Source organism: Lontra canadensis, unplaced genomic scaffold (assembly GCF_010015895.1).
Source record: "Lontra canadensis isolate GAN:19392208 unplaced genomic scaffold, GSC_riverotter_1.0 scaffold2, whole genome shotgun sequence".
Lineage (NCBI taxonomy): Eukaryota > Metazoa > Chordata > Mammalia > Carnivora > Mustelidae > Lontra > Lontra canadensis.
In genome coordinates this window covers 30433897-30455955 of record NW_022630996.1, presented here as the reverse complement: position 1 = coordinate 30455955, position 22059 = coordinate 30433897, and the positions used below count along the sequence as shown (strand labels likewise).

Below are 22059 nucleotides of genomic sequence, written 5' to 3'. Positions count from 1 at the left end.
GAACATGAGAATTATCTAAAAAAATTAAAGCTCTAACAGCCATCCCCTTTCCTCCCAGCCCACCCAAGAGTTCATGAACACTATGCATGAGCAAGGACATTAAGAGACGCTAGTTCTACACTAGGCAAACAAAATAGAGAAAGAAAAACCTGAGTAGTCAGAATTTCTGATCAGTTTCATTTTCCTCTTTCAAGTGCTGTGAGATCATGGATCATATTCTCACAAATACCATAAATCTACACACATAAAGTAAATGATGAGTCAGGGCAACAGTGAAAATCAAGTGTTGATTTCCTCTGTTTTGTTACTTGTTAGGGGAAGGGACCTACAGAATTATCTAGGTTTCTCATTATAGAGGATTAAGTCATTTATGCCAAATACTGAAAAGTGGCATAAATAATGGAGAAAAAAATAAAAAATCATACATAAGAGAGTGATGGCATGCCTTCCATAGAGTGGTTGTTAAATGAGTATTTCTTAAATTTCTCTGAAATTGCATGCCAGGGAAAGGAAAAAAAGAAAAAAATATTAGAGATGGTCAGAAAAGTTAGTATAATAGAGGTCCAGGGGTACAGCTCGCTGGCATAAAGGCTGATACCAACAACCCAGGAGTGCTCTTTTGAAAACTGGAGAGATAATGTTTGTAAATGTACCTGGCAAATACCAGGTAGTAAAAATGTAAAACTGAGAAAAACACTGAATAAAGGAGAAAAAAATGGTCATTCAATGCTACAAGGTAAGACAAAGTGGAAAGAGCCACTACAGTTAGGATCCCCTTTCCTGGTCCCTAGCTGCTCCAGATTCTGGCACGTGCAAAACTGCTCTGGGGTAGATTTAATTCATCTGTTTTTCTTGACAACTTCAGTTATAACCTTTGCTAATGCTTTTAAGTTCCTACAAGATATAAATAGGTTAGTGAAGATTATGAAATAAAGGAAAATGCCTTCAAGGATGGGAAGATGAGGATAGAATGAATTCTTATACCAAAAAAAAAAAAAAGAAAAGAAAAAAAAAGATATGATTTTACATATTTTGTGCCAAATTAATTTCTCCTCTGCTGCACAGTAGTTCATAAATCATCTGCCTCCTAAGAATGAATGAAGAACATGGGGAAATACATCAGTGATTTAAATGAACCTATGTTTAAGTTAAGGACAAGAACGGCTTATGTTATAGAAAACACTGTTTTGAATCAAATCGAAGCGTCAAAGTGCTTTCCCGTTCCTGCTTTGTTAATCATGGAGGGAAAAAATGCCAAGCACCTCTTTCTGATTCTAGGTTTGCTCTGACCCTTTCCACTTTCCTCTTCAGTAAAAACCCCATTCAGTTCCTGAAAAAAAAAAACAAAACAAAAAAAACGAACAAGCCCTCATCGTATTCACTTCAAATTATTTAATGGAAACTGCTTTGAACTATCCAAGCACAAGCCAGTCTTTAAAAATTGCTCACATGCTTGAGTTTGACAGTGTCATAAGTGCCTGTAAATGAATATTGAATAATGCAAGTTGGTAACCTGTTGACAATGCATTTGCATAAATCAAGAGAATACTTGCGTAATAAATTCACTTCTGACCTTTTTAACCTTTCGTATTATTGATCATGCTGCAGCTGCTAAAGTCCTGGACTAGGCTGATGACAGTAAAGAAAGAGAAAGGAAAGAATGGCATTCTAGGAGAATGCCTGAGAAAAAGCTATAGAATGCGGTGATAAGCTAGTTCTCAAGGAGAAAAAAATCCAACATTGGAAAAAAAAGGACAAAACTTAGCAAATCTACAAAATTAGCTTTTCCAAATCCATGCTATCTTCACCTTATTACCATCCTCTTACCTAACAATCACAGCTCGTCTGATGTACAAGTTATCATAAGGCTCCTTGTACTGTTCACAGTATTAAGGCAAGAAAGCAATCCATACAATTCTCATCAAGTTAAAACCAAAGGACAGTCAAATCCTCAGAGTCAGACAAGTAAAGACATAAGTGAAATGGCTTGGGTCATAAATCAAAAGCTAATAGAGCCTGAACACATGATTCTGACCCTTTAATAGTACTCTCTCCTAGCTTGGTAACCCAAGTGAGACAACAAAGCGTAGGGGTTATCGTCTGTGCAGAGACACTAGACACCGCATCTGATATGAGCCGCAGCCATCACATTGTTCAGGGAACTTCTTACGTGAAATCAGGTAACACTGTCACCACTAAGCCTACACTTCTGTCTTCAGAGAAAAGAAAATATGAAATTTTCACATCAGGTACATTCAAAGATGCTATCATGCTTAAATGGACTTGAGTATTCTTGGTTAATGCTTAAAATTCCTACCAGAGTCTTCCCTCTTTCAAAGCGGAGGTCATGCACAGCAGTGCCGTCTCCCACCTATTCAGGAGGTGCTGAGCAAGAAATTCTTAACTGAATGATTAACTCAGCAGAACTCCCAGGAGGGAAACAAAAGATGAAAAGTCCTCTCTATCAGCACACTGGAGCCATATTTGCCAAGCATCAGAGAGAACAGGCCTATTGAGTGTTGCTATAGAGGAGAGGCAGATCAAATGATAAAAAAGCTACCAGGAAACATAAAAAACATCCAACAAAATAATGCTCTTGTGAGACGGTGAGATGCCTGCCACCAAAGGAGTGGTTCTCAATCCACTCACTTAAAATTTTGTTTCCTAGGCCCAGTACTCAACTGGCGTATTTATGACGTTGGGGGTGAAGCATGGAAATATGCAATTTTAACAAACAACTGAGCTGATTCTGATGTAGGTGGAAAACAACACACAATCCTGGCTAAACAATCAGACCTTAGCAAACCTGTGGGCAGATTACCTACACTGGGTAGAGGTGAGACTTGACGAACTATGAGATCCCTTTGCAATTTCAGAGTTTTTGTTTCTATAAGATTATAAAGGCCGGCAAAACAAACTAACAACAACAATACAGTAAACTTGAGAACACATATGATTTAATACACATTACAGCCTCGTGTTTAGGACACCAGGCACTGGAATTAAAATGGCCTGGGTTCAGATCCTATGTGACTTACCAGTCCTGTGTTCTTGAGCAAATTACTTACCTTCTCTAAGCTCTTTTTATTTTTAATGTCATAATACTCAACTCACAGAAAAATTATGCACAACTATCTCTGTGTTAAACACGCATCCAAAATTATAAAGAATGAAAAATAATGGTAAGAAAAAAAAGAAAAAAAATCTGACATTTTTACTTTTAAAAAATTATATGGATGTATATACACACTATGTATATAAATACCTATATATATAGCCAAAAAGGACACAGAAAACATTCAACATCATTAGCCACCAGATGAATGCAAATCAAAATCACAATGAGATACTACTTCATACCCACTACTAGGATGGCTATAATCAAAAAGACATTGAAACTGTTAATAAAGATGTAGAGAAACAGAAACCTCCCGATACTGCTGGTGAGATTGTAAATGGTGCAGGACATCTGAGAAACAGTTTGGTGGCTCCTCAACTGCCGAAGCAGAGAGTTACCATACGATCCAGTAATACGATGCCTAACTATATAGCCAAGAGAACTGAAAACAGGTAATCAGACAAAAATTTGTAGCTGAAAGTTCATATCAGCATTATTCATAATAGCCAAAAGGTGGAAACAATCCAAATGTCCATTAACTGATGAGGGGATAAATAAGATGTGGTATATCCCTATAACGGAATAAATTTTCCAGCCATAAAAAGGAATAAATTACTGATATATGCTATAGCCTCATGAACCTTGAAAATACTGTACTAAGGGAAGGAAGTCAGTCACAAAGAACCACATGTTGTATAATTCCATTAATAAGTAAAGTTCAAAATGGGGAAATCTATAGAGACAGATAGCAGGTTAGTGGCTACTATAGGCTGAGAGTAGAGAGATGATTTGGAGGTGATGGCTAAGGGCTATGGGGTTCCTTCTTGGGGTAATGAAAGTATTCTAAAAGTGATTGTACTGATGAATGTATAATTTTGTGACTAATACTATGTCATTTAATTATATACCTCAAAATGGTTGAATCATACGGCATATTGATTAAATCACAACCAAGCTATTTAAAAAAAAAAAAAGGCACGTTAATACAAAGGAAATTACAATGGAAAACATCCTTCTGTAGTAGAAATTTCTGACGCTCTTCATGAACAGTACCCTTTCCCTTGGTGAACTGCCATCCCCCACCCCACCACCCCGCCCCCATTTTGTGCCACTCTAGTAGGGCTATCAGTTCCAGAAGTCTTCAAATCCCACTCCTGCCATAGAAACTACTCACAAATTACTGCCACTTAACTCTCTGAGCTGTTTCTACATCTATGCTTCCTGAGGCCTACTTACTCAATTCAATTTTCAATTTTGTGATACAGCCAAACTTTAATAAATTCCCCTTTTTTCGCTTAGATCATCTCTCAATTTAGGTTGCTTGCAATCGTGAAACTCTACTTGATATACACTCAAGTATTACACTGCTCCAATCCCTACTGTAGAAGTAATTCTATCAATAATTTGCGATGAATCCTAACACAATTCTTTCTATGCATGTATCATTTCATATGCACATATATAAATTTCTTAACATCATAATACTATATGTAGTATGACTATACCATAATTGATTATATTACTGCTCCATGAATAATGGTTTTATTTATCCATTTTTCTTTTAAAATCAAGGGGGACAGAAAGAACCCATCAAATGTCCATTGACTGATGAATAAATAAAGATGTGCTGTATATATACAACGGAATATTACTCAGCCACCAAAATGAATGAAATCTTGCCATTTGTAATGACATGGATGAAGCTAGCGTGTATTAAAAGTGAAATAAGTCAGTCAGAGAGAGACAAATACCATATGATCTCACTCAGATGTGCAATTAAGAAAGAAAATAGATGAACATTTGGGAAGGGGGAAAAGAAAAAAAGGAGAGAGGGAAACAAGCCATAAACGACCGCTGATGATAGAGAACAAACTGAGGGTTGATGGAGGTAGGTGGGTGGGGGATGGGCATTAGAGAGGACACTTGTGGTGAGCACTGGGTGTTACATGTAAGTGATGAATCACTGAATTCTACTCCAGAAACCAATATTGCTCTGTTTATTAATTAACAAAATCTAAATTAAAAATAAAATTAAATAAAAATAAATTTTTAAAACCGTGTCAAGTTAAGAAAAAAAAAAGTGTATCAGGTTAAAATCCAGCAAACATTTACTAAATAGACTTGTAAAAAAAAAATTTTTTTACAAACTTTTAGATATGTAAGAGGAAGCTAAAAAATAATTTCTAAACAATTTTTGTTTACAATTACTTTGGCAGATAATACAGAACTATTATAAAATAATGATACAACAGGAAACAAGCATATTTGCATGACAGTCATCTTATAACCGTTGAAACTATGCAAATTAAATTCAACTTCATTAAATGTGAACTATGTAATGTTTTTCAATGTGCTGATTACATGGGCCCTCAAGAGTTCCAAAAAAAAAAAAGTTTACAGTTTATACTTATCCACTTTTTGTAATTGCCACAATGCAAATATTGATCAATAAAATTTCCAGCAAAATGAAATATATTTAGGGGAAAAAGCTCATGACTTTTATTATCATGATAATAAAACTACTAGTACATTGTATATATATATATTTTTTTTAAAGATTTATTTATTTATTTGACAGACAGAGATCACAAGTAGGCAGAGAAGCAGGCAGAGAGAAAGAGGGGGAAGCAGGCTCCCTGCTGAGCAGAGAGCCCGATGTGGGGCTCGATCCCAGGACTCTGAGACCATGACCTGAGCCAAAGGCAGAGGCTTAACCCACTGAGCCACACAGGCACCCCTAGTACATTGTATATTTAACACTTAGTAAATCTTATTATCTTAATTATTTCTCAAAAAAATGATCCTTTCAGGCAGGTATTGTTATTATAATCACCCAAAAGCACTGTGATACTAAATGGCAAATCTATGATCCAAGTTAGACCTTTCTCTCTCTCAAGCTCCTTTCTTAACCAATACCTCTGGAATATCATAAACTTGAGTTTAGTGAGTAGCTAAAGAAGTAAAGTGAAAGAGTTTTTACAATATTCGATTGTATTAAAGAATCTATATTTAAGAAAATACTGCAAGCAACAGATCAGTTTTCTGAATCAGCACTGTTATTAAATCTGAGTTCTTTACTTCTTGGCGCAGGTGAACTTACACTATCAATTCCATTAGCACTGTGATAAAGGTGAAATCAAATTAACTCAAGCCACCTACTTGATAAACTTGTGATCTTTATAAACACAAAAAACAGGTTAGTATAGACTACTAATGGTGTAATTATTCTGCATCAGAAATAGATACACAATTCCATAATAATGCAAAATAATATAAAATATATTGTAATTACTTAAAGACATTGTTACACAGGTCTTTCCATATTTATGCATATTTAATTAAAATTATATTTATCAAAAGACTAATGAGACCATTTTGCATCCCATTTACTGAAAGGCTAATGAGACAGTAGAATATGAGCTGTTTAGCTGAAGAATGAGATACATGGCATCTATCCACAGCAAGAGAAGACCAGAATTAAAAAATAAAGTATCACTGAAAGCTTCTCATAAACCTTACAGTAAAAAAAAAAAAAAAGTCATATTAGAGATAAGAGAGACCATGTACAATGTCAGCTTCCCACTTAAACTGATAGGTAAATGAAAATTTATAGTCTAGTCAAAGAACTTACTAATGAGAGTATATGAATTATTATTTCATTTTCCAGGATTATACTTGTTACAGGTTTTTAAATACAAGTCATTTTACAATGGCAAGATAGGCCATGATGCTTACAAGGTGAATTAAAATTTCATAACATTGCGCCTACAACAGTCTCATATTAGCTGGCTGCACCTCAGAAAAACACCGTTGATATTTCACTGAGCCAAAAAACAAAGTTCCCTTATGATGTGAATATAGTGGAAGGTAACCATGTTGAAAGGCAAGTGGAAATGCCAGTCATTTTCTCAAAAAATAATAGTTAATAGTAACAATATCTATCTGAAGGCTTTCAGCTTCAAGACAGAAAATTCCAGAGATACCAAAATGGTATATAATTATGAACTCTAAATAACAAAATTGTTTAACATGTAAATGCAAACTATTTGCTCATCAAATAAACAGGAACTCATTTTAAAAAGTAAGAAAAAGTACCTGTACCTCTGGGGCTAATAATACATTACATGTTAATAAAAAATATTTTAGGGGCACCTGGGTGGCTCAGTGGGTTAAAGCCTCTGCCTTCAGCTCAAGACATGATCCCAGAGTCCTGGGATCGAGCCCTGAATCAGGCTCTCTGCTCAGCAGGGAGCCTGCTTCCTCCTCTCTCTCTCTCTGCCTGCCTCTCTGCCTGCTTATGATCTCTGTTAAATAAATAAAGAAATAAATCTTCTAAAAAAAAATTTTTTTAAAGTAAGAAAAAGTAGCAAGTCAGTTCAAGTTTGAAATTTTTAGATGAAAGGCAACTTTCTAAGTCAGGACCTTGGTTAAATATTCCCTAACATTTGTAACAGCATTCATATATGTACATGAAGTTTAGGTAAAAAACAAAATCCATATATATATTGCAAGTGGCAACTCTTCTCTGAAGATAATTTAGTTTATGAATTATCTGAATAAAAATCCTAAGTAAATTACTAAGAGAGGGTAAAAATAGTTCTATCAAAAACTTTGCTGTGTGTCTTCCTCAACATCAATTAACATGAAAGAATTAAATCATCACTAATTTGTTTGTTAGGAAAAGGTGATACTTTATTATTTCACCTACATAATTTGAAGGTACTTCACCGTAATATGTCTTTTTGTTAACACTTATTCAATGGTGTATTTATTAGCTGTCACATTAAGGCCCTGCCAATAGAGGTTTTAAATATTTATTAAGAAACACCTCCTACATCCAAAATGAGATTTTACTTAATATCTTCAAAGAATCTGAAATAGCATATTATATATTTATTGATTCCTAGAATATGCTCCAGCCAGATAATGATCTTTTGTCAGAGAAGAGCAATCTTGTCATGTGGGTCTCTTCATGCAGGCTGACAGCAACACTTAAAATATAATAAAAGCAAAACTATTCACCTAAGTGGAAGTGAAAGGGCTAGTTCTAGCTGTTGAGAATGTTATTTTTCTTCAAAATTTTAGTCCTTGAAATCCAGCTTCTTGAGTTAATACACAGCTATTAAAAAGCAGCATACTTGTAATCAATACCTTTACTAAGAGCTATTCCCCAGGGTCTCTTAAATATCAGCACCAGAGTTTTGCAAGATGGAAAATACCCAATTAGGTCTTCGTGAACCAATTTAGCTTGTCCAGCTATCGAGTATTTTGACAATAAATACATTCACACTCTTGAGTTTGTGAGAGAAAAATTAGCCCTTTAATTAGCAGTAAAACTGGTCTAGAAATGAGCCATCTGGCTTCTCTCTGATATGCTCTGAGATTGTATCATGTCATCAGAATTTTTTTTAAAATACCAGGCATAAACTGCTAACCTCAGAGTACAAACTTCAGCTCCCTTCATAAGAAGTACCAAAATGTGTTTCTCTACAGTATTGGAGTGGATTCTAAGTGAAAAACATCAAGTTCTCACTGCTATCCATATTCCTGGCCAGAATAAGAGAACATATCTGAGCTCCTTATTCAGATATAAGAAGATCGGGGAATAAAGAAAACCTTTCTATCACCCAGGTGTTTGTATTTCAGTCAGCCAGGGTTGAGACAGCCCTGCACAAACTATTGTAGCTTATTAATATTGATGGTTAAAATGATGTCTTTGAACTCATATGAACAGCTCTTCTAGACTTGAGTCAGTCAATAAATATATACTATACTGAGTACACACATTGACCAGGCACTGGACTTGTCACAAAAAAATTTATTTATTTATTTATTTATTTATTTATTTATGAAAAGGTATAGAGAATAGGAAGGAGATATATGCAAAAAAAATAAATAAATAAGTGCAACCTGGTAAACGCAATAATAGATTTATGTGTACAAAATGAAATAAAACAATTTTGAACTTCTGTTCCAGTTTCTCGTAGGTATAAATTTAGAAACAGACACAGAGATTTCAGTACAGCTATAGGCAAAAATATGGGAGGACACATAAACATACGCTTACATCTTGGTCACAATGTAAAATATGCTTTCTAGTTGATATGGCAAAAAAAAAAAACAAACCTCGAAAGCCACAAGTATAAGAAATTTGCCAAAATAACTCAAGTCAGGATTCATGAAGGAAACAGCATTCAGGCTGATACCATATGAACAAGTTTGTTGAGTAGAAGGATCAGAGGCTTCCAGACAAAGAGAATAGGTATATATAGGTTGAGGACATTGAAATGTGATTAGACCACATGTTGAAATAATATTTTGGATATACTGGATCAAATAAAATGCATTATTAAAATCACTATCACCTCTTTTAGTTTTATTTTTTAATGTGGTTAACAGAATATATGTAAGCTACATAGACAGCTTCAATTAGACAAGTACAGTGGAGATGATGAAGTGGAGGGAGGAAATTACACTAGCAGTAAGCAGAAGAAAGCCAGGTGGAAGGGACAGAACTTGGTGACTGAATGAATGTAAGGGATGGAGGAAAAGAAGTCATATATTCATTCATTCATCCAAACATAACACTGCATGCCTAGGATATGACAGGTACCATGCCGCTTGTGCTACTGTTAGCTAAATGGAAGGATGAAATGCTTATTAACATTCTAGGCTGAGAAATGGAGTCAAGGTTGTTACACACACCAAAATAGCAAATAAAGGAGGAAGAACAGCTCTGTTATCATCACATATGTCTATAATCTCATTCTTGGATATTCTTCAATTTGTTTTCTTCTATCTTCCAGGATATTTATTGCAACATCTGGGAAACAACTGGATATAAGAAAAAAGACCTATGCCGAAGCTTGAGAGTTTGGAGTTATTAGTATATAATTGGCATAATAATTGGCTGCTGATCCTTACAAGGGGTTCTGACTACTGAGGGGAAAGCTATAGAGTGGAAAGGGCCAGGAGTCCAAGGAAGAACACTAAGGACACCACAAAGGAGAGAAAGGGTAGAAAGCAAGTCCACTAACAGGGGGTAGCTAGATACGAAGGAGAAAAACTTATGAAGGGTAGAGTCTCAGAAACCAAAAGAGAAGAATGTTTTAATGAACTAACACTCAACAGAATCAAGTAATAAGAATAGTTTCAAAGAAGCGCTGAAAAATGTTTAACATTTGGTAAGTCACAGACTGATGACCTTTAACATTTAGGAAGTGAGAGACTGATAACATTTGGAAGTCAGAGATTGATGACCTTCCTAGCAGAGCTGTGTGAACAAGCAAGATTGCAGAAGGCTGTACAACACAGGGGACGCAAGGAAGTAGAGAGGCCAGGTACAGTGGCTTGTTTCTAGAATCCTACTTGTGAATAAAAGAATCATCAAGCAGTGAGCACAGAAGTAAGGGAGGGTCTGAGTGTTTTTGTCTTTGTGTTTTGACTTGAGAAAAACTTGATCATGTTCAAAAGCTCAGAAAAGCAATCAGGGAAGAGGGGCTAGTTCAAAAGGCCATAAATAATTAATGAAACAAAGGCCTACGGAGCTGGGGAAAGAGAAGACCTAGAACACAGGTGTATGGACAGCTCTGAACAGGAGAAAGAGCATGTTTTCCACAAAGATGGAAGTGAAAGTGGCTAAAGAGATGACAATTCAGATGCAGGTAAAAACCCTTTCTGTATTAAGACTTTACTCAGGTTATAAAGTCATCACTGGGATCCTTTGCTTAATGGTAACTACAAATGTTGTTCTCTATAGTACCAAGGATCTGATTCATTCTTACATACAGCAAATGTTCTTAAAGCCAAAAGCACAGATTCATCACATTAAGAGCAAGCTAACTTCTGTCTACTCCATGGCCCATGATTTACTATGTTCTAATACAAAAACAAAAAAACAAAAAACAAAAACAAAAACAAAAAATAAACACCTGTAAGAAGTGATTATCATTGGTCTCAAAGAGGAAAGTAGGGAGAAAATGTGGCCTAATGTGTCTTGGGTCAGAAAGTGCTTATGTCCCTCTAGGATTTCCACCTATGTGCATCTGGAGTGGAGGGTACGGCACAAAGCCTTCCTCCGCTCCACATAAACCCTGACTAGCTCCTTTCCAAAGGAAGAGCCACAGCTATCATACTCAGCCACAGTTTAAGCCATTTGGTAGAGTTACTGTGCCATAAAGATGGAAACCTAAAATTCCCTCTACCTCTACTCTTAATGTTTCTGGTTTGGGAGCCAAAATGACATTTGAGTGGAGACCCAAATGGAGAGGAAGAGAATCAAGTAGTTGGGGTTCTAATCTCAACTGATATCCAAATCTTGGCTTTCTACTGCTTATGTTCTTTCAAATATGGCAATTTGCCTTTTAAAAAAACACTGGATCCAGCACGAGCTGTAGCACCACGATGAGTGAAGAGGAGAAGGCACCAGCAAGTCCCTGCGGGTATAGGACATGCAGGGCAATGGACATTGAATGTCCCTGCACATGGGTTCATAGCCCACAGCAAAGATAAGAAATACAAAGTCATCTTACTCAGGGACTCCTGGGTCCATCTAATGCACCAGTGCAAGATCTGGCAGGAGCTCTTTTCTTCTCTGCACACACTTAACTTCAGTATTGGTAGTGACAGCACATAACAGGTGTTTTGGCAGCTGGAGAATGGGAAGCTGGAACAAATCTGGCCCAAGACTATAGTGGTCTGGGTGAGTACCAACCACCACAGGCACATAGCAGAGCAAGTGACTGGTGGCATCAAGACCATCATCCAACTGGTGAACCAATGGTATCAGGTCTGCTCCCAGAGGCCAGCACCCTAACCCACTTCAAGAGAAAAACTGATGGGTGAATGGGTTGCTCTGGGTAGTATTGGCTGGCTACCCATGGGCCCACTTCCTGGATGTCAACCCCAGGTTTGCGCACTCGGATGGCACCATAAGTCACTATGGCTTGTACGAATACCTGGATCTGTGCCACCTGGGCTGCACACCTGTCTGTCAGGCCCTGCCCTGCTTGCTTCTGCATCTGCGGCCCAAAATCAGGGCCAGCATGTCCCCTTGCCAAAGGCTACACCCTAAGTTCCTTCCCCAACATTAAATTCTCATTCAAGAAGAAGAAGGAGAGAAAGGAGAAAAAGAAGAAGTAGTAGTAATAGTAGTAGAAGTAGTAGTAACAGTAGTAGTAGTAGTAGTAGTAGTACTAGCAGCAGCAGCAGCAATAGTAGTAATAGTAGTAGAAGTAGTAGTTAACAGTAGTAACAGTAGTAGTAGTAGTAGTAGTACTACTACTACTACTAGTAGTAGTAGTAGTTGCGCCATGGACTGCAGAGCCACCAGAATAGCCAGGTCCTCTGTGTAATCTCGATTTCATATTGGGCCTTTTACATCTGTAGACCCAGAGGCCAGCAGAAAGGATACCGAGTCCTATGAGACAGAACATATGCGAATGCTTTATAACCAGAAAGTGCCTTTAGAAATGGCCACTGCACAACTGCATGGTCAGTGTCATAGTGCAATGCGTCAGTGCTAATCACATGTGGTTCTTGGGGACCTTATTAAGATTGCTCTCCCAATTTGCTAGTGGTCCCTGGGAGAGCTGGAACACCTGACCACAGGACATCAAGGGACTAGGTGAACAATCAAACCACTATCATAAGCTGCCGTTAATCTGATTCGCCAAACCATACAACTAGATGGGCACAACAGCACTCCACTCCCTCGAAGACCGGGAACATGGCCACAGCTAAGCTGAATGAGCAGATGACTCGGACTATTACAGTACCTACCCCTAATCCTTCAGCACTTCTCCCTCAATCCACATAAACTGGCGTCACAAGAAGTTCCCTCTGGCCAGTTAATGGAAGAGAAAAAGGGTGGTATTCTTCGTGCACAAAAGAATGCACTGAGCTGGCAAAAGCTCGGTGTGAGTGGTCAACACCTATACATACACCTGTATATATACAACACCACCAGTCTTCAGTGGCCCCTGAAACACAATGGTAAAGAGAAAGCCTTCCACTGTGAAGAGCTTTAGGGGGTATAGTCTAAGGTAAGAGTATACACTGGTTAATCGTTAGTGGCTTAAGAGTTCACAGGCTAGACAAGAACTTAGAACAAATGGGGAAACTGGTTCAGTTCAGTTTTACGGGGCCAGCTGGGAGGCAGGAACTTGCGAAGTTGAGATGCTGACCTATAAAACAAAGTATATGCTTAAAACGAATAATGCATATACGGTGCCGTCTTTTCCTGAGGGTATGCGGAGTGTAGGTGAGCTTAGTCCCTCTACTTTCTTTAAGTCTAATTAAAAAATATATTGGCAGCATGCTTTCTGAATTTGGTGAAAAGCATGAAATTAGAGATTCACAAAGCTCAGTGAAACACAGGAGGAAAATTACAATGAAAATCACACCTATACAAGTTATGGTCAAACATAAAACTAAGACAAAGAAAAACACCTTGAAAGCATCCAGAAAAAAAGTAGACATTACACCACAGACAAGAGGGTAATTACATCAATTTTTTTTTAAATAAGTTTTTTAATGGAAACATAACACACAGAAAGGGGCACAAACGTGATGACTCAGCACGACTTAGCACAACGTGAAGATAACCATGTAACCGCCACCCACGCCAGTAACTACACCACGGGTCTGCCCGTTCTGAGTCACTTCTCTTCCTCCTTCCCAAAGGTAATCATTACCCTGGTTTCCAAAACCAAAACTGTTTGTCGATGGTTAACCTTTATGTAAATTGAATACATGATGTATTCTTTTTCATCTGGCTTCCTTTAACATGATTGAGATTCATCTATGTTGCCACCTGCACCAGCTGTTCATTTGTTTCCATTGCTATACAATGAATGACTACACCACATTTGATGAATATACCACAATGTATTCATTGTACTGTTGATAGACCTTAGAGGTATTTCCATGTGGGCCTATTAGGAGGAATGCTGCTATGAACATTCTTGTGTATATCTTTTGGTGTACAGATGTATGCATTTTTGTTGGGCTCTCTATTATACCTAATAACCGACTTGAAGAATTTTTTTGTCCCTGAAGCTCTGGACTTAGTACCAAATGGAGGAAAATGGTTTCAATAAGTTAGAAGTGGACTTGCTGCTATACCATGGAATAAATGTAACTCTACATGGAAAGAAAGGGGAAGATATTGACATTCGAAAAAAGTAGCAGGGGAAGCAGTGCCCTGCTCTCAGCATTTCGGACACATTAGGAAGTAGTACAGAAAATCGTGAACTGGGCTCATAGCACTACCCTGTGCCCAAGTGGGTCCCTGACCACACATTTAGATACTCCAAAAAGATGCCAAGCGGTAATTTTCATTGACAGGACTAGCAGTACCACTCCAAACTGTAAACTGTTAAAGTGGTAACTAGAGAATGTTTGATCTTTTTATTGTTGTTTTTAAAGGCAAATGTCCTGCGTGGTTTGCTATGGTTTCTGTCGCACAAAAGTCATTTCACTATACTCTGTGTTACTTGGCTGTCACAAGACATAAACTGAGTTGCAGTAAGAAGACCTTTATCGAGAGGAGGGAAAAGTACACGTATCTGGCCCCCTACCCAGATCACTGCCTTCATCTAAGGCGTGATCTACCCTTTCCAGTGATGTATCAGGACAGTTCAATTAACTACCCTCTGTCAATCAGAAATACATTTTGGTTCAGAGAGGTGGGGAAAAGCAGTGGATTCAACCTAACAACTGTTCCATATGAATACTAGATCATTCTGGAGAAGCCATCCGTACAACAAATGAATCTTCATAGAAGAAATCATGTCTTCACGAGACGCTGCCCATTCTTTCACTCTGCTCACTTTGGTCCTTAACATTACTTGTCTTTTTGGGCTCAGATCCCTTCACTCAACAAATGTGGGCCGCATATTGTACTACAGTAAGCCAAGTACTTTCAGTGCCAACTATTTGAAAAGGGAATGTGTGTGCATGTGTGTGTATGTGTGTATATATACGTATACACAAACACACAATCATAGACATTGGCCCTGTGTGGCCTCCAACTGGGAACACTTCTAAGCATGCCAATTATTTAAGTTCAAGTGTGACTGTATGTGTATTTGTGTGTGAGTGAGTTTGTATCAGGGAGAGAGAGAGAGTAAAGGAGACAAGGAATGGGATAAGAAGCAACTAAAGTTATGCCGGACAAGGAGAGCGGAAATCATAAAAGACTCCTGAGAAAATGTGAACATATTCAGGGCACAAGACTGATGTGAGCCTTCACTTCTCTCCTCTGGACAACCACATTCACTGCTCATCAGCTGCTTTGCCCACATCCTGTGTGCTCCTCACAGCTTATACATAATCAAGCTCTACCTTTAAAGCTATTTGCAAAAGTGTCTATGCCATAAATGTTCGGCTGACAAGTAATTATATTTTATCTTCCAAAAGAAAATCAAGCATAAAACAACCCCACAAGAAAAGAGAACTGACACCCCTGCTTCACAAAGGAGGCCAACGAGATTTAACCAACACCTTAAGTTTCTGTCTAACCAACCATTAATTTTAAATTTGATTTTGCTTTTTATATCACAAAGCACTTATTCAAAAATAGCAGAACCCCTATATCCATATGTTGTCCTGCAAAAAGAGAAGAAAATACTATTATTTGTATTTCTTGTTCAAACACTCTAAGAATAAAAGAACTGTTTTCAGAAATGATGAGGTTCCTGCAGATAACATTTACCCACGGGATTTGAGGCTTTTTTGTGACATAAAGTGCAGAGTACTTTGAGGATGGTTACAGATTCAATGGCACAGAAAAGGCTTTTAACTTTGGCTCATTTCCTCTGACCACCATGCCTCCATTCTAAATTATAACCTCTCAAAGCTACAGATCCTTTAAAACTAGCTTTTAAACTGCCTTTCCTTAGTATCATCACAAAATAAGAACACTTTGTTACTTGAAAATAAAAGCACAAAATTATCGGACTCAATAACTGTTCTCATTACTGCAAACCAACAAACAAGGTACAACAAAAATTGTTTTTGCTAATAGCTATCACTTATTGAGTGACCAAGAAATAAATCCAAAAGAAACCAAAGAAAGATCTGCCTTAACAATATAAATGGTTTCTTATTCAGAAACTATATTTAATATCAAAATGCTTAGCACATATCCCAGTGCTATTATTATTGTCCTTAACAGAATCTTAAGCTAAGCATGAAAATCCTGTCATTCACATCTTAGAATAGTACTCATTTTGAAAAAAACAAAACTAAAAGAGAAACCACTAAACCACTAGAGAATCCCACTTTTAACTTAGGAATGTCTTTTATAATATAGCCCATAACAAATACTACCTCCTCTGCTGAATTTTGTTTTTGGAATCATTGCAGTGCTTTATATCCACAGAAAAGTAATAATAGGAATAGGAAACATAAGATGCATCGGGGTCCCTTCCTCTTGGTTGTGACTGAGCAAGTAACTTGGCATCACCAGCAAAGCCAAAACCCAATATTCAAACAGCTGGTTGGGGATAGCAGGGCCAAGCCACATTGGTGACCCACATAGATTAGAGATTGGTTATATACAGGGGGAAATGAGCAAACAGGTAAACATTTGAGGTTAACAGGATCCAGGCATAGATGGATCAGACAGACATAGAGAGAGAGTTTGTAAAAACCTGTATTTTCTAATTCCATTCCCTCAGAGGACCTAGCAGGAATGATACTCCAGGAGCAATGAGGATCTTTAGAACCCAGACCTTGGTTTCTAAATGTCTAAATGTCATTTTCCATTTCTTAGTAATTCCAAGGCTGGAACAAACAAGAAAAGTATAAGACATGCCTGACCACCTTTTAACATGATGAACTAAGAACAAAGCATCACTTCTATGGTAATCCTGCCCAAAATAATCTGAACTCATTCATGAGGAAACATCAGATAAAACCAAATAGAGAAGAAGCATGATTTGGCTGAACTCTTTCAAAATATCAAGTTCATGAAAATGAGAGAAGACTAAGGAACAGTTCCAGACTGAAGGAGAGCAGTTGTGCCAGGCAACTAAACACAAGGTGTGATCCCGGATTCTGGACTCATGAAGAACATCACTGGGACAACTGGTGAGTTGTGAATGAGATCTGAGAAACAGATGGTAATATTATATTAATATTTAATTCCTGTTTTGATTATTATATTGGGTTCTGTGGAACAACATCCTTATTTTTTTTTAATTTCTATTCAGCGTAATAGTATTCATTGTTTTTGCACCACACCCAGTGCTCCATGCAATACCTGCCCTCCCCAATACCCACCACGTGGTTCCCCCACCCCTTCAGAATCCTCAGGTTGTTTTTCAGAGTCAATAGTCTCTCATGGTTCACCTCCCCTTCTAATTTCCCTCAGCTCCCTTCTCCTCTCCATCTCCCCATGTCCTCCATGCTATTTGTTATGCTCCACAAATAAGTGAAACCATATGATAATTGACTCTCTCTGCTTGACTTATTTCACTGAGCATAATCTCTTCCAGTCCCATCCATGTTGCTACAAAAGTTGGGTATTCATCCTTTCTGATGGAGGCACAATACTCCATAGTGTATATGGACCACATCTTCCTTATCCATTTGTCCATTGAAGGGCATCTGAGTTCTTTCCACAGTTTGGTGACCGTGGCCATTGCTGCTATAAACAATGGGGTACAGATGGCCCTTCTTTTCACTACATCTGTATCTTTGGGGTAAATACCCAGTAGTGCAATTGCAAGGCCATAGGGAAGCTCTATTTTTAATTTCTTGAGGAATCTCCACACTGTTCTCCAAAGTGGCTGCACCAACTTGCATTCCCACCAACAGTGTAAGAGGGTTCCCCTTTCTCCACATCCTCTCCAATACACGTTGTTTCCTGTCTTGCTAATTTTGGCCATTCTAACTGGTGTAAGTTGATCTCTCAATGTGGTTTTAATTTGAATCTCCCTGATGGCTAGTGATGATGAACATTTTTTCATGTGTCTGATAGCCATTTGTATGTCTTTATTGGAGAAGTGTCTGTTCATATCTTCTGCCCATTTTTTGATATGATTATCTGTTTTGTGTGTGTTGAGTTTGAGGAATTCTTTATAGATCCTGGATATCAACCTTTTGCCTGTACTGTCATTTGCAAATATCTTCTCCCATTCCGTGGGTTGCCTCTTTGTTTTGTTGACTGTTTCCTTTGCTGTGCAGAAGCTTTTGATCTTGATGAAGTTGGTTACTATAGCACCAAGAACCATAAGATACCTGGGAATAAACCTAACCAAAGAGGTAAAGGATCTGTACTTGAGGAACTACAGAACACTCATGAAAGAAATTGAAGAAGACACAAAAAGATGGAAGACCATTCCATGCTCTTGGATCGGAAGAATAAACATTCTTAAAATGTCTACACTGCCTAGAGCAATCGAAACTTTTAATGCCATTCCGATCAAAATTCCACCGGTATTTTTCAAAGAGCTGAAGCAAATAATCCTAAAATTTGTATGGAATCAGAAGAGACCCTGAATTGCTAAGGAAATGTTGAAAAACAAAAATAAAACTGGCAGCATCACGTTACCTGACTTCAAGCTTTACTACAAAGCTATGATCACCAAGACAGCATGGTACTGGCATAAAAACAGACACATAGACCAGTGGAACAGAATAGAGAGCCCAGATATGGAACTTCAACTCTTTTGTCAAAGTTAATCTTTGACAAAACAGGAAAAAATATACAGTGGAAAAAAGACAGTCTCTTCAATAAATGGTGCTGGGAAAACTGGACAACTATATGTAGAAGAATGAAACTCGACCATTCTCTTACACTGTACACAAAGATAAACTCGAAATGGATAAAAGACCTCAACGTGAGACAGGAATCCATCAGAATCCTAGAGGAGAACATAGGCAGTAACCTCTTCAATATCAGCCACAGCAACTTCTTTTAAGGTATGTCTCCAAAGGCAAAGGAAACAACATCCTTATTTTTAGGAAATACTGAAGTACCAAGGGAATACTAAGGCATCATGTCTGCAATTTTTCATCTCAACCCAAGAAAACAAACAAACAAATGAACAAACTCCAAAACAAGAATGCATCAGAGTAAAGGGTGAGGGAGAAAGAGGGAGGAGGAGGAGAATACGATAAGGCAACTGTAGTAAAATACTAATAACAGGGAATATGAGTGAAGAACTTATGTTAGCTCTTTGTCCTTTTCTTGAAACGTTTCTCTGAGTTTGAAATCATTATAAAATAAAAAGTTTAAAAAAATAGGTCCACTTATAAATGGTCACATACTATTCAGAAAAGCCTTAACTTTCTATAAAAGGCCACAGTCCGCTATGAATTAAAAAAAAAAAAAAGGATATGCTATAGCTAGAGGCAGAACACAATCTACATAATTCAAAAAGCACTTAAACCAAATCACAACGTTAAAAGGGCTTTTATCACCAATATGTCTAAAAAATGTGAACACTTGCCTGATTAAGGTGATATATACCGGGAATTATAAATACCATAAGGATAAAACTGCAGGAAATCCCTGATACTCATAGAAGAAAAAGATCATATAGACAGACTCGTCTCCAAGATAAGCCTTCAAGGATGGACCGGCTGACTGCCGCGTTCAGGGAGTGTGGTCAGAAGACAGTGTCCATGTCCGGAGATTTCAATCTCCTGTAGCTGCAGAGAACAGCCCCACATGGGGGCTGCCCACATCCCACGACAAGGCAGGGGCAACAGGAGGCAACCCTAAGGGCAATACCACCTGAGTTTCATGGGGCCTGCCCAATCCTGCAGCTTCCCCTTCTAGCCACAGCACACAGCCCCTGATGCACACCTTGCACCCGAAACTCCACCTCACTGTTCACCTCTGGGGAGCCAAACCCACAACGAGGACTTCGTTTGTTATTTGATGAAACATAGCTCTGTAAGGACACCTTTTACAGTTCAGCTTGTGAGTGGGTCATGTAATTTCTGACTCACAAGACAGCCATGAATTTTCTTAAGGTGAATTCTGCCTCTAACTCTCATCCATTTACCTTCTCATGCTGTGTGACAAAAGAATTGTACTTTCCCCTTTTCATGTTAGCCAAATATAAAAGATAATCATTATTTAAACAACAAATTTCCCTCTTATGGTCCATTAGCTCCTGCTGCTTGTTCCTGTAGTGAAATTGAAATATAACAAAACGATTTCCATGGCAATAGATAATAATCTAGTAAATGTGAGTTTCTGGCTTAGCAACAGAACAAAATAGGAGGAGATTATGGGACTGCAGTGGGACTAAATTTCAACTTCTGTGTATTTTTAGTTTCACATTTTAAAACAAAGCAAACACAGACAAATTCATACACACAGAAATATGAAGAGTCAAACTCTAATTATAGGATAAGTTTAAAAGACAGATTTCAATGATCAATTTGCAATATTATTCCCTACCATTACTGCCAAAATACATTCAACTATCATTAAAAAATTTACTTGTAAATTTGAGAATTCCTACAAGTTTTATTTGAAAGCCTATTATCTACTTTAATACCAGCTCCAACTACTAACATATTCCATTAAGTTCATTTTTAGTAATAATTATAAACATGGATGATGATTAATATATAAATGAGAGATTTTCAAAAGACCTCTCAATCTCTACAAAGCCTAGGAACAAAGGAGCTGGACGGTTTGTGAGAATCACAAATACAGCAGCAGATCTCACCTAATTCCCAGGGAGTCAAAGCTCTCCAATCCCCCTGTGAAACATGCACACCAAGGCCCTGGGATAGGACACTCTGTTGTCCAGTCTACCATACATGTGCTCTTCTCCCTACACCCCAAATTGTACACTCACCAAGAGTCAATGTTTTGTTCCCACACTTATTATCAGTTGTTCTTGCTATAATGGCAATAAAAACTGTTCACAATCTGATGAAATATAAGTGCAAAAAAGGAATTATTGTATCTTAGCAAAATAACTACAGTGTTTTGCAAAGATCCGATAAAGATGAATCACAAAAAAATATGAACAAATTGAGTATGAACAAAGCTAGACTTTGGACAATTAAGGAAACAATTATTCATATCTAGAAAGTATTCTACATGCAGATTGCTTTGTGTCTTAAATTTTTGCTCTTAATAACCCAAACTGCAAATTGTAGATAATGTATTGTCTGTGCTTTACTCAATAATGACTATGCAAAACTCTGAGCTGTCGAAATGAAAAAGCTCCAGCCTTACAGCAAAAAATGACAAAGAATAAGTGAGACAAACATATGAGTTCAAGGAAGTCTAGACTGAAATCTTTAATATTAGCAACACAAACACACGTCTCTCTGACTGAGAGTCAGAGAGTCACTGACTCTCTTCACAGCAGTGAAGGGTTAAAAATTGTTCTTCCCCTACTTACCTCACTGTCCTCTGCCTGCTTTGTATATATGGGTTCCTCATTACCCACTTCTCCAAATTATGTTACTTTTACTCACATCACTCCTGACACCAACGAAGTCTGACTACAACTGGATGTTCTACAATTCAATTCAATTCTGATACTAGCTCCCCAGAGTTAGCATCACACTCCACACGTTCAAGGGCTCAGTCCCCCAAGAATGACCACTTCAGACATTAGTCACAAGACACTCCATCCAACTTGCCTACAAAGCCGGGGGTGGGTCCCCCAACCCCACCCTTTCAGATTCAATATCTGAAATGGCTCAGAAACCTCTGCAAAACATTTTCGTAACTATTACTGGTTAATTACAAGGAATACAGATGAACATTCAGATGAAGGAAGTACATGGGGCAAGGTCAAGCACATGGGTTTCTGTCCCCTCAGAGTTGGGGTGTGCCACCCTCCTAACACGTGGGCATAACTCTCAAGCTCTCTGAGCCCTGTCATTTAGGGATTTTTATGGAGGCTTCATTACCTAGGCATGGCTGATTACATCATTGGCTATTGATGATCTAC

General features: G+C 37.7%; 1 protein-coding gene and 1 pseudogene across 2 annotated transcripts in view; one reads left to right on the top strand and one right to left on the bottom strand.

The window, feature by feature from the left end:
* IMMP2L (inner mitochondrial membrane peptidase subunit 2) overlaps positions 1 to 22059 on the bottom strand; it is an 859460-nt gene that overhangs the window by 699921 nt on the left and 137480 nt on the right. The gene's annotated exons all lie outside the window — the stretch shown is intronic.
* LOC116875649 lies at positions 11569 to 12191 on the top strand (annotated as a pseudogene).